This window comes from Falco peregrinus, chromosome 3, assembly GCF_023634155.1.
Source record: "Falco peregrinus isolate bFalPer1 chromosome 3, bFalPer1.pri, whole genome shotgun sequence".
Lineage (NCBI taxonomy): Eukaryota > Metazoa > Chordata > Aves > Falconiformes > Falconidae > Falco > Falco peregrinus.
In genome coordinates, this window is record NC_073723.1 from 40824012 (window position 1) to 40837608 (window position 13597).

Genomic DNA, 13597 nt, shown 5'->3' on the forward strand with positions numbered 1-13597 from the left:
GAATTGGTTGCTTCAGGTTCTGATGCTTCTACCTGGCTTTATCATGGATTTAGAAATTCCTGCTTTGTCTCACTTGGCAAATAATTAGTTGAGCCAATCAAAAAAGCAGATTTTTACAAACTAAATTAGGTGGCTTGTGGATTAAACTTGCAAGCCTTCTGTTTTTAATGACCAATAAAGTTTCTATTACTTTGAGATAAAGAACTTGAATATTCTTTTTAAAGCTAAAGATGATAAATTTGATATGTGCCCATTTTATTCTTTAAATTAGAAATTAAAAGGAAGACTTCACGAAACTATTTAGCCTTCAATCTCAGTTTGTGTATCCCCAAATCTAAGTGCTTTTATTTTTTTTTTTTAATTATTTTTTTTCTGTTGCCTAGCTCTGCCTTCTGTAGGGGACATGTAAAAAAAAACCTTGAAGAGGGCAAGGAGAAAAAGACCTTCCGCTGGCGGAACCCCGGGGGGTGTTGGGTGGGAGGGCACGGACTGGGGCTGTCCCAGCAGCGGGACCCCGGCCCCTCCGGGCGGGGGGTGGAGTGGGGGGGCGGCGCGGGCCCCCGGGGCTGCGGCCCCTGTGCCTGCGGCCTCGCCGGCTGCCTGCGGGGCAGCGCCCGGCCGCCGCGTCAGCTACCCGCCCGTCACCGCCCCGGGGGGAACGTGGTCTGACCGAACGCCTGCACTGGACGTTTTGCCATAAATCCCGAGGTTGTGCCCTGCTGCGGGAGCCGCCGTCTCAGAGGGGGAAGGAGCTGAGCTCGGAACTACGCCGGGGCGTTCCGGTGCGACGTAGAGCGAGATGAGCGACACTGGGGTGCGTGCGTGTGTGTGTGGGATAAATCCGGCTCTCTGTTATACTGTCTTGTTTACCCGCCTCTCCCTCTATTACTGCAAGCCTTTATTTTCTTTTTGCTTGCCTTAAGCCGCGCTGTTTCGCTCCTTCACGGCTTAATCTCTTTAGAGAGCAAGAACCGCCCGCCTCCAGCGCCGGCAGCGGCTGTCGGGAAACAGGCAGCAGCGGTTAGAAAACACGAGCAGCGCGGAGGCGAGAAGCTTGCCTGGCTGTTTCCAACACGCAGCAGCGCCGGGGCTCCCGTCGCGCCCAGCTGCCGGCAGCGCCCCGGCGGGGGAAGGGGAGCCCGGGGAGCCCCGGGCCCCGCTGGGGCGGCGGGCGGAGCGGGGGCCGCAGGGCCCCGCGTCGCCGCTGGGGGCGCTGCGCGCCGCCTCGCCGGGCCGGGAAAGGGACGCGGACGGGGCCATTCGTGCCGCGGGAGCGGGGGGGGAGCGAGGCCCAGGCGCGGCGCCGGGAGCCCTCCGCGGGCGGCGGGGCGCGGCGGGGGCGGCGGCGGAGAGGCGGGGGGGGGGCGGCGGGGGGCGGCGGGCGGCGCTGAGGCGGCGAGGAGGGGCGGCGGCGGCGGGAGGGCGCGGGGGGGGGGGCGGAGTGGTTGGGGCCGGCGGCGGCCGCGGCGGCGGCGGCGGGGGTCAGTTCTCTTTAGTGTTTGCCGATGTTGGAGGCGCCTCCAAAGTGTCCCCGGGAAGCAGGTAACCGGGCCCGCCGGGCGGCCCCGCGCCCCGCCGCCGGTCGGGGAGGTCGCGGGACGGGGGGAGCCGGCCGGAGGGGAGGGGGCTGCTTCAGCCATCATGTCCGAGTCCCCGTCCCGTCTTCCTCCTCCTCCCGCCGGTGCAGCGGCTCCCGGGGCGAGGGCTCCGCCGGCCCCTCGGCGCCCTCCACCTCCCCGGGGCCCGGCAGGCGCTTCTGCGCCACGGCACTGCCGGCTCGCTGGGCTCCGCTCCGGCGGGGGGCAGCGGTGCCAGAGGCATCGACCCCGCCATCCGGCCCGGGGCCGCCGCCCGCGCCCGGCCACCCGCCGAGGGGTGGAGGAGGCGGGTGGGGGCACAGGTGGGCCGCCCCAGCGCCGCCGCCTCCGGGGGCCGCGGAAGGCCCCCGCCGCCGCTCAGCTCCCCCCGCCCAACCCGAGTCTGGCCGCTGGCAGCGGCCGTTGCGCCAAGGCCGGGCCGCGGCCGTGCCGTGCCGTGCGGTGGGGCTGGGCTCGGCGGGGAGCGCGCCGGGCCTGCCCTGCCTCGGACCTCGGGAAGTAGTTGGGTGCGACCTGAACTTGCTCCTCGTCCTTTGGCCCGCCCCGGCCCGCCGTGCTGCCCCGGGCCCGGCGGCGGCGGGCAGAGGTGCGCGGCCTCGGGGGCGCTGGGTGGCAGCCGGCCGCCGCGGGGCGGGGGGCGCTGGGTATTCCTCGCCCGGCCCCCGGCGCGGACCTGGCAGCTCGGCCGCCGTCCTTTCCTGCGCCGTGGTTAGCCGCCCTCGCCATGCACGTCTTGTACAGCCCCCAGACTTCGGACAGGGCCCGAAACTTTGCCGGCAGGACCGGGCTCCCCCGCTCCCAAAATGGATGTCGGCGTCTCTTCCACAAAGCGATGGGCAGCGGGGCCGTTTGCCGGCCTTCGCCCGGCACGGGGGCGCCGGGGCTGGCGTCGAGGTGGGGGTGCGACCCGGGGGGGCACCGCTGTTAAATGGCGTAGCTCAGGCGGCAGGCAGCATTTTCCCAGTGTTCAGGTCTCTGCTAGGAGAAAGTTATCTCAGTCGCAGCCAGGCCTGGAAGTGTCGGCCATGCTCTCCTGGGAAAGCCGAGGCTGCTTGGGGTGTGCTGGGAGGGTGAATCCCACAGAGGAGCTGCTTGGCTGGTAGTGCTCAGGGTCCCACCTGCCAAGCCTGCGATACCCGAGTGAAAAATTTCCCCACAGTGCATCTGCCCGGTGTTGCCTTACGGCCAGCAAGTCGTTTCTGTGGATATCGAGACATAAGCTTCTCGGGCCCTGCATGGAATGCTCCCTGCGCAACTACCATGGTACTAAAAAAAAGTTCATGGTATGCAAAAGGGTAGATGAAGTGTTGCTGTTGCAGCCCTTCTCTGCGTGAAATGTTGTCTTGAACAGTAGTGAGGAGCATGCATGAATAACCGTGGCATTGCAAGGCACAAGTAAGACTATTTCCTCTGGCATTGAGCTGCTGTAAGCAAGCAAACCTTGCTGTATCTTGCTTACATTACTAGTAGCATCGAGCTATGCAGGAGTAAGGTCTTCCTGAGCTGTGCGGTAATTCCATGTTAGCAATCTACACCGGTGTAGTAATGTTAATGTATTTAAGCCACTTACTAAGTACAGGGAGGTTCTGTACAGGCTTTGTTGTGACATTGCTGCCTATATAAACAGTGTCAGGCTGACAGATTTCTGAATGACTTTTTTTTTCTAGAAAGCCAGCAGCAGCACGAGATTTCCCACTGCTGAACCTTGGCTTTGCCCTGAAAAAACTCCTGGAGACAGATTTCTGGCTTGCCTGTCATTGCTAAGATTCCTGTTGGTGGCAACTAGGAACAGGATTGACACCACCTGCTTGCTCATAGTTTTGAGGGGAAGGGACAGATCAGATTTTCTTTGCTTTGAAGAGAACTTTTCAGTAATGTTGCTTAGCTTTAGCAGAAGTCATATAGCTTGGGTTTGGTTCAGGCTGTAGTCTGGAGGCCAACATCTTTATATATCTTGTTGCCAGTTTAAGCTACCTCATTCTCCAAGAATTATGTCAAAACAATAATAAATTTGAATAATCTTACATCCTGAATTATGAAAGTAGGTTGTAAAGGAACTTCCTAAGTTTGCTTGCAGAAAAACCTGATCAGAAGTGTTTTAATGACTTGACCAAGTTTAAATAAACACTTAACTTGATCAGCCCCTTCCTTGTGGGCAAATATCAAGCTTGATTTTCCTACACAGTTATATAAACAAAGCTCCACTGTAATGCTCGTTCACGTTGGTGTGAATGTGGGAAGTGAATCAGATAGTCTTGTGTTTTATTTGTAAAGTGTCATGAAAAATGACCTTGGGAAGGTTAGGCAACAGGCTGTAGTAAGGCAGATCCTGTGATTCCAAGACTGCTTCTCCAACCACTAGGAAAGGTGCACCTGTCATGCTCTATCTAGACTGTTTTGACTTGCCCAAAATATGTGGCTATTGATTTGTCGGTCTTTGAAAAGACTGAAGAAACTCTCATCAATTATGTCCAGTCCTTCAGCCCAAAATACATCTTATAATACCATATCATTGGAGAGCGAGCCTTATAAAGTGTGCAGATTTTAGTGTCAGACTTCTTTGGTGTATACTTTGTAAATGCATGTATACGTGGGCACAGCTTTGCTCCCATTGGAGAGTCAAGTATCTCCTTCCTCACGTGGGTCACACTGATGTGGTGGGGCAGGACCTAACTGCTTTTTTCAGGATAACCTAACAATTTGACTTCTGTTAATAGGCTACTGAAGCTTCACTTCTCCTTCCCTTTTCCTTCCCTTGCTTACATTGATTTCCTATCAGCAGTAGCGAGATGTATAAGATAAGAGTTAGGCCTGTCTTTTGCCAGAACCAATTATTTTGCATTTCAGATCTTTGGGTCATGCATAGCCTGTATTTTTCACAACAGTTCTTCAATTTCTGTCTCTTTCCAAAAAGAGGAAGAGAAACAAGGGCAGAGAATGGCTCTCTTAAAGCTGCTGTAGGTACTGATGTCAAAATCTACATGGGAAACGGGGAATCCCTGCTACCCCTTTCTCCCTTCACACTTCTTGGCCGTTTCTGTTGCTGTTTTCACCATGTCAATGCTTGTGAATACACCCATGGAGGGGTCTGGGCTGCTGGAGGCCCTGCCTGGGGCTCTCACCCCACCACCCCTCTTTTGTCTGCTTGCTCTTCCTGACGGGTACCATACACGTGGTCTCTGAAACCTGCAGGTCGGAAGGATAAGGCAGGGGGTTCCATTTGGTTGACGGGCATATAAAGCATAAGTCTGGGGTCCTGCAAAGGCAGGTCAGGGAATGGGGCTCGCAGTTTTGCTCAGGGAGGAGAGGATATGTGTGGTGCAAGGCAGGGAAATAGAATTGGTGAGAGCACATGGCAAAGTCTGGGAAGAGAGGAAATGGAACCTGTGTATAACATAGCTTATATATATATGTATAAGTCAAAGGCTTTGTGTTTAGGAGGTCTGCTCATTGTCAGCAACCAGTCATGATCAGCATTATCCAAAGTATGTTTGCATTAAAAGATCAAGAGTTCAGTAAAAATCTGAGAGATGTCTTGTCAGGCGTTGTTCTGGAAACTATTTAGAATAAAAAAATGGCTTGTCACAACTCCTAATCTAAAAATGAATTTTGAAAAACCATCTGTGATAGTGTAATACTAAAGTCACATGCATGTCTGTAGCTGCTGAAGTTTGTTCATACTTCATCTCAACAGCAACTGTTTTGTCTTTTTTTTTTGTTTTGTTTTGTTTTTTTTTTTTTAAGCTGGTAGTATTTGGAAAGTTTCCCAGTAGTGAAATCTGTACTCCAGGGTCACAGTGTGCTCACCTGTGACATACTGCATCTTTCCTTTCGCTTTAGTCAACTATGCTTCTGCGTAGGTCATCACTAGTATGTTACAAATTTATTGACACTTAACCAAATAAAACCAGACTATGAATTCTAATTTTTTTTTCCTGACCAATAACACTTTTTTTCACACAGTAAATTATTTAATTTTGTGACTCCGCTATATTTCTGTATCCCCATAATCTTCTGATCTGGTGGCCATTAAACTGATGGGGGAGGGGGCTCTTTTTAGGTTAGTTAGACATCGGGGTTTGAGCACAGATTCCCATTGATGTTGGGGGAGGTCCCCAGTGATAGCCAGTGGCCAAGTATTATGGTGAGTATGGTTAACCTGCTATCTGTAGTTTCTGGGAAAGGGCAGCTTGCTAAGATGTTTACCATAGCACCACACACTCAAAGGGTATGTTTACAGTCTCATCTTATCCTGAAAACTTCCAAACAATCGTGCTGGCAGTGATCATGCTTCCAGTTTTGCTGCTTGCCAGCTTTGAGGAAGCTGTTTGCCTCCAAGCTGAAGGAAACTTTTTTTGAGCATAGGAGACCCGATTTTCTGGGGAAGTTTCTTGCAATGGAAATGGTCACCTGTTGGAACAAGAAGAGTTCTTTAAGAGTCAAATAACTTAATTTTTATTGCTATTCTTAGTTTCTTATTTTTGGCAGCTGCTACATACTTGTAGTTTCCAGTTTCTTATACAGTAACCCCAGTTAAAAAAATTAGTGTTATACAAATATAAGGAAATTTCAATATACTGAACATGCAGATTGATGTCAGTACCTGCAGTTCTCCGGGTAAGTAACTGGGTGTAAGCGACAGAGAACTTCTTCCATGTCACCCAGAGGACACATCCAAACAGCTGATACATGTTGAAGGGAAGAAATCAAGATACATTGTTCCTAAGGTGAAAATGCAGAGCTGATAGGAGCAATGTTGGGTCAATTTGTAGCATATCCAGTTGTAGCAATAGAAATAATGAAATAACAAAGTCTGTAGGAGCTTTGGCTTTGTTAGACAAGATAAGGACAAGAAATAATCTAAAATACCTTGTTGAAAAGGGATGTGTTCTTTTTTTATTTGTTTCAATTCTCGCCCCGCCCCCCCCCCCCCCCCCCCCCCCCCCGATCCTTTTTCAGTCCTAGATACTGGGTTGCAGGGCTTTTTCCTTTCCAGACTCTGGAAAATATTTTCTCTGCTTACTGTTTCAGTCTTCTGTACCTGATAGTACTTAAACCTGCCTGCTTCAGACTGTGTTTCATCTGTGGTGGCAATGTCCCTTGAATGGACATCGCCAGTGGGTATTTTGCTTAAGAGTATACACCCAAGAGACATTCCTTTTGTACCTGTTTAAGGCCTGGGAATCTTAATGAATGATTCTAGATGGATTTTCTTGAAAACCCTTCTGACCCTTTTATAGTTCAGTGCAGCACACTTACTAGTCTTTTATGAAATAGATATGCTTTCAGCTTCTGCATGGCAACTAAGGCTGTCTGTCCGTGCAAGGGGATGAGAAGCTTATCCTGGATCAGGAAGCAGGTAAAGCTCACCCTAGTTTCTCAGAGACATCTCTCAGCATTCTCTCTTAGCTGAATCCATGGGGTTAAATATGGGATTTGACCTCTTTGGAAAGAAGAATGATCTGCATCTTCTTTTCTTCGCCCCTCTTCAGCTGAATGGTCTTTTATCTCTTAGATCCTTAAACAAGTGAAAAGTCATTCAAGATTGCCAAGGCTGGATCCCATTTCCATGGACTTGATGGAGTTGTCATTCTGGATGTGGACATGCAGGCAACCATAGGTATTTGCCAGATCCCAGGAGGATAATTAATAAAGCACTTTTCTTCAGCTGTTATATTACAAGACTCTTCTGAAACTGACCATTCCACAAACTACTGTCAGTGGCAACTCACCAGAGAAGGTGGTTTTGGGGGGCCTTTTTCATGTGACCATTAAACTATACCTAAAACTTTGACTTTCTTTTTCTGGTTCTGTTCACATCCCACTGCAGTGGGAGCCCCGTGATACTTTGTAACATACACCTTCATTACAGGTAGATAGGAGAGCAAACTGCTGCTGTAGCTGGTGAAATGGATCTTGTAATACTATAGCTTTAATACCATGCTTCAAGTATTTTAAAAGACATGCAAGCAACCCATTCTGGATCTGATTTTTTTTTTTTTTTTTGTCACAGTAGTACTTTGAACCGTTTCAAGGCTTTTAAGCCAACTCTGCTCGTTAGGAATTTTGACATCTAGCACCAAAAAAGAGGCAGTTTTATTTGCTGTCATTGCAGATACTGCCTGGTACTGTTTACCTTTGCTGATGCACCCCATAGCTGACAGGAGCAAGGGAGACATAGTTACCATCAAAGTAATATGCCTGATATACCCACAAGATAAGGCACAGCAGAACACTGCAGGTGAACAGGCTTAGCCGAGACAGTTCTTGTTCCAGGGCCTGCTCTGCTTTTCAGATGTGGGTGTCTGCTATTGCATGGGATTGTAGACCTCTGCTCCACAGCTCTAGGGTCTGCACTTCTACCCAGATTTCTGCTGTGTGTCATCACAATTGAGATGTTGGGTGGCCTTTGGGCTAAGAGTACTATTTCCCTTCGTTAGTGAGGAGCATCCTTTTTTGCAGGAGGTGAGACTGTATTAGGTGTATATATGTAGCCAAATAGCACATGTTACGCTGGAGATCCTAGAAAATGGGGCTCTTCCCTTCTAAAGTGTTTTTTGTTTTTTTTATTTTAGATTTGAAGGTAGGGAATGGGAGTCTTAGCTCAGTAATGAACAGAAGTTCTAGCTCCCTGCAAGTTCAGAAGCAAGTTTGTTCTTTCACTCTAGTTTAGGGTGGTTCCAGTGTAAAAAAAATATCTGTATTCACCCTGCTGAAGCTAATGTCCTTGGAGTCCTAAAAGTACAGTAAATGATAAGAAAGACATTCCTTTAAATGGCAGCTCAGTGTGTCATCCATCCATATTGTCTCCAGGTAGTTGTGAGCTTATGCTGTTGCAAACAGTGTTGCAATTCCTCGTATATGCAAACATCTTTTTCACTTTCACTCATTTCTAGGTGCCGCTTTCTTTTATTTGAATCATTTCATGTTACCACTGAGTCAGATTGCACTTTTAGCCAGTTGTCCTTTGTTTTATTTCTGACTCTTTATCTGTGTAAAAATACTTGAAAGAATTCCAGATTTTACTTCAGTTTGTTTACATTTTTTGCTCTAGTAGTTATAACTCCCTTTGGTCTGGGGAAACAAGTTATTCTGAGTCATCAACTGTATGGATGAAGATCTCTTATTTGCTGTTTTATGATATATCCTGCTTGGTACTCCTAACCACTAGTACATAAGGAGTTGGAGGAAAAAGTCTGGTTTTGTCATGCTGGTTCTGTACCCTCGCAGCATGCTCAGTTTGAACCAAATCTCCTTTTACTAGTACTCTTCCTTTCTGTTGTTGGTTGTTAGTTTAGTGTCCTTGCTGATTCAACTCCAGAAATTAACCTTTTGCCATCCTACCAGATGCGTGTAGTCTCTCTGCTGCAGAGATGTGTGCTTAATGTGTGAAAATTTGTAATGTTTAGCTAATGTTTAGTACTGGTGATGGATCCAGTAGGTTTTCTTCAGTGCTTTCTGCTTTTGTTAACTCTGAAAGGATCTATAAGTATGCCACTAGGATTTTTTGCCTCTTCCTGGGTTGTCAAGATCTTCTATAATCTGTAGCTTCTTCCAAAGATAAATAATTTCTCTATGTTTCATCACACAACTTCATAATTTCTGTCCAAAGCATGGGCTTGCTGCAAGGAATCAATAGGCAATTACTGTCCTTTAGTACTTTGCTAAGTTGATGATTCTTTTCATTCTCAGGATACTTGAGGAGTGCCTTGATATGCTGCTAGCTGCATGTGGCTGGAATCAGTTAGCTCAGTTCCCTTTGGTGTTCTCTTCAACTCTTCCAGGTGCATGTCTCTTCCCATCTTGTTTGTTGGAGTCCAGTGTTAGTGGCCCCAGGTCACCACGGGCTACATATGATCTGTCTACTTCCTTAATTTTTGGAATCCTTGTTTTCATTGTTGTCGAGCTGGGCCCATGTCATCACTTTTGCACCAGTTCATGACCTTGCCCCCAAACATAACATCTCTAAACTGTTTTCTCCAGTTGAAAACATGGGTTTTGTGCTTTTCTTCAGTCAGAAAACTTGGTATGCCAAATCCAGTATTCAGTAATTATTTTGCCTTTATTTGTCAACTGAGAAGAGCTGCACTTAAAACAGGGAGGAGGCTCTTTCAACTTCTTGTGGAACTGATCTGACAAGGTGCTTTATGACTGTGGGCAGAGGTCCCATTCTGTCCCCCAATGAGCAGGGAGTTAGTCTCATGAGCTGTATGTCAAAACTGTCTTACATCTAAGCATCGTAAAACGTGTCTATGGGAGAGCTGAGAGAAGGGAGAACTCCAGGAGTGATTCATGAACAGGAGATGTTCATTTGACCCCAGCTGTGTCTGGGAACTGTAACTTCTTGGAAGCTGTATGAGACTTCAAGGTGGGCATTCATCACTCCAGCTGTGAAATACTGTTTTGTTTAAATACACTTGTGGAGAACAAACAAACAAAAAAAAAAAAGGTGCACAAAACAGAATTTTGTCAACTTCTAACAACAGAGCAGAACGCCCACTGCTTTGTCCACTGAAACCACCTTCTCTGAGGATCTGGTAGCTGTTAATGATAGGGGAGTGACTACAGTACGAGGAGGGGTAGTAGCAGGAGCTGTGACTTTGCAAAGAAAAAGGCATGTTTCTGCTACTTCACCAAACTCTGTTACTTGAAATGATACGAGAAGTAGTTTGTCACAGGCAGTCAAGGAAAACAGAGATAATTTTCTGAATTCCATTAATAATATGCAGTTTCTAGTTAGGGAATAGAATTACTAGTTGCTAGCACAAATTGAAAAAAATACAGCTTGTAGAAATATATATAAGACAAATTTTAATATACTAATTAAATAAGAAGCTGGACTCTTGGAAGGAGCTCTGATTAGAGTCCGATATCACAAATAAGGAACCAATTACAGCTTTGATGCAAACGAGTCTGTAGTGGCAGTGTGTCAAGTCTGAGTCATGTTTTTTTCATTTACTTACTTAATCCCTGTCTGCACTTTTAAGCAGATGATTGATTGTTAAACTAGTGGCTTAGGCTTCCCTTCTTTTCATCTACTTTTCTTCATGAAAAGCTTAGTAACTGATTTTTGTTTAACCTAAGGTGAATGTGGTTTACCTGCCTATCATCTGCAGTAAGATAGTACGGTAACCGCTGTATGCGATGGCAACCAATAACCATTTCAATATAACACTTCGAGTCTCAGTGGAATATTTTGCACTCAAATGACTTATGCCAGAAAGTAAAAAAAAAAAAAAAAAAAAAAAAAAATTTTCTAATAATTCATTCCACATTTTTCTAATCTCAGCTTCTGTGTTCACAGTTTCTGAAGTCACTAAATTAATTAGTTGTCTCCTTGAACCTTTCTGATATGTTTTGTGTGGGTAAATTTTGAGGTGGCCCTGGAAATTCAGCTCAATTTCTGTCAGTGTTGCAGAATCTCTCTTGGTTGTCCTACTCTCCTTTCTCTAAGGACTGGTGGACCAGGTGAGGTAATCTTGTCAAAAACATTAGATACAACTGTGTATCACAGAGTATCTGGGGAGATACAAGTTTTCAGTTTTCAAGAAGTCATAGATAGTTTGCAGTCACCATAAGGAAGAGGTCTAAAGAGTTACAATACTGGATAGCCAGCTTTTGTCCTTTGTTGTTGCTCCCAGTTGCAGTAAATGAGTACAAAGAAGGACATTACCCTCTTGTGTTAGGGATTGCCTGTGATGTCCTGCCACTGATCTGTAAGACTGTATAGACATCTGTAAGCAAGTTTTTTGGATACACCTCAAACCGTGATGGGTTTTGGATGTAGAAGGCCTTCCACAAAGAAGGCTCTAGTGACCACTTTGCCGTTTCACAGAGGAGTTTCACGTTTTCTTCTCTGCAGTAATTCAGGGTATCCTCGTGGGGTCAAACTGACGGTTGTGTCTGAACCAATGCTCTGTTGGATGGTTTGGAGTCTTTTCTGGGCATAAAATTTGTGGTAGTGTGAGAACTGGGTTAGCTCATATCAGCTGTTGGAAACTTCCACATGTCTTTTACCATTTTCTCTGTTTTCTGGACAGCAACAATAAATTGAGACAAACTTTCTGATGAGTTTATCTTTTTAAGGTAGCAAGCTTTTATATAAAACAGCCTAATTCCCCCCTCCCCCCCCTTGGGCTTTAGGTTATAAGTAGGTTGAAAAGTGTTGAGATGCCCAACTGGGTATTTCTGGTGCACCAGATTGGCTTTCCTTTTCTTTTATTTTTTTTTCTGGTATTGAAATCTTTGAGTTGATAATCTGATAGATCTCCTTTGTCATTTCAAATTGGAGTTTTGTAATTAAGCTTCCCAAACTGCCCTTGTGCCAAGCAGCTGTCCCCATGAAGTGTTTGCTCTGGTTGCAGACTGTCTTCTCTAAGGGATTTCTGTGTTTCCAATTGTTTTGTTTCAGCCTTTGCTTTAGTGATCTTTGGTGTCGGTGAAGTTGTTTTGTGAGAGTAGCAATCCTTTTTTCCATCATGGTTTAAGATTAGCAGTAATAAAGTTTCTCTGCTTAGGACCTCTGTTTCATGTCTGCCTGTGAAGTCTCCACTTAAGATTTCTAGCGGCTGCCCAGTGTACACAGGACCTGACTATAATTTCTCTGTTTGAAGAGAAAATTGGCTGTGTGTACAGGCTGGGATCATTCTGTTTTGCTGTACGTGGTAAGATACACTGTAGCCCAAGTTGATTCTTTCTCAGCTTTTTCATGTTGGCCTCGCTGTTGCCAGGGCTGCAAGGGAAGAGTTGCATTCCTGCCTGTCAATATGCTCCATTTTCTGTTAAGTTTCTCATTAAAAGTTTTTAGGCTCTTGCATATGCAAGAGTTTGATTCTGTAATTGTGTAGGTTTTAATAAGGTCCATGGTTGTTTATTTGTCTAAGACAGGTTTGGTGGTAGACTTTGGCTAGGCTTCAGTTGCCTGTATTACGGCATCCAGTGCGGTTTGTGACACTAAGTTATCCTGTCAAGTCTTCAGCTGCCATTCAGCTGCGTGGTTTAGCTAATCCTAAATTAGAAGCCTACTTGATCACCTTGAATAACTGCCTGGGTCCACTGGCTGTATTGACTAGTGGTGTAACACATTTGTTTTAACACATACATTATTGCCATTTCATTGCCTTTTCATGCTGGGGTTTATCTGACCCATCTGCCACATGCAGTGTCAGGTGTGGCATGGGTCTTCTGACAGAGGATTTCTGCTTGTTGGAGCAGCAGCTGATGGAATGTGCAGGTATCCAGATACGATACCTTAGGACATCTCAGATGGCACTGGTAAACCATGAGTAGACTACTGATGTCCATACTGTATTTCCTTTTACTTTGGTGGTAGTTTAGGCACCTTGCCTATATTTGGGAACCTAAACTATAGATGTCTAATCCTTACGTGAATCCTCATATCTTGCTGTACGGTGTATGGGTAACTGTTTTGGTGTGAGTACACTGTGCATGTAGATGGCCTTGTAGATCATGTTTTTCATATTAGTTACTTGTCTTTTGCTGTAGTGGCTTAAACAATTTACTACATCCAAAATACCTGCTTATTATATTTGCTGTGGGACATATGCAGTGTATTTCAAGTTGTATGAATCTTGATTGCATGGGGAAGCCTTTTCTGTCCTATCCCCCTTGCTAGCACATCATAATTAAACGGCAACAAAAATCCTCACTATTGGCCATTTTATTCATTGAGAAAATCTTAGGTTTTAGTCTTTGATTCCATAATTAGTTACCTTATTTGTCTGCTTTGGTTTTGTTTGGAAATTTTCCTTTCTTTTCAAAATTGCACAAAGCTATTGTAAAGAGAGTTGTTAGAGAAGGATGGGTGACAGATGTAAATAGTATGTAATGGTATTCTGGTCATTGATTCAGAGACTCATGCTTCGTGTAGCATCTCGGATCAACATAGTATTAGAAAATAGGGAACCAATACAGTTTCTTGCAAAAGAAGTCTGCAAGGTAAAGCAGTTTCTAGCTCAGCCTTCTGAGTCTTAAGTCCT

At 46.2% G+C, this 13597-nt stretch overlaps 1 protein-coding gene across 4 annotated transcripts in view; it reads left to right on the forward strand.

Moving 5' to 3' along the window:
- Positions 1-671: 671 nt before the first annotated feature.
- Positions 672-13597, forward strand: part of STAU2 (staufen double-stranded RNA binding protein 2) — a 177226-nt gene continuing 164300 nt past the window's right edge. For 2 of the 4 annotated variants that reach the window (XM_005229883.4, XM_055800863.1), the window contains exon 1: positions 672-814. The gene's annotated coding sequence lies outside the window, so the exon portion shown is untranslated. Of the gene's footprint in view, positions 815-1429; positions 1543-13597 lie in introns of those variants that run through there. The other 2 variants (XM_055800861.1, XM_055800862.1) reach the window with 1 other exon arrangement.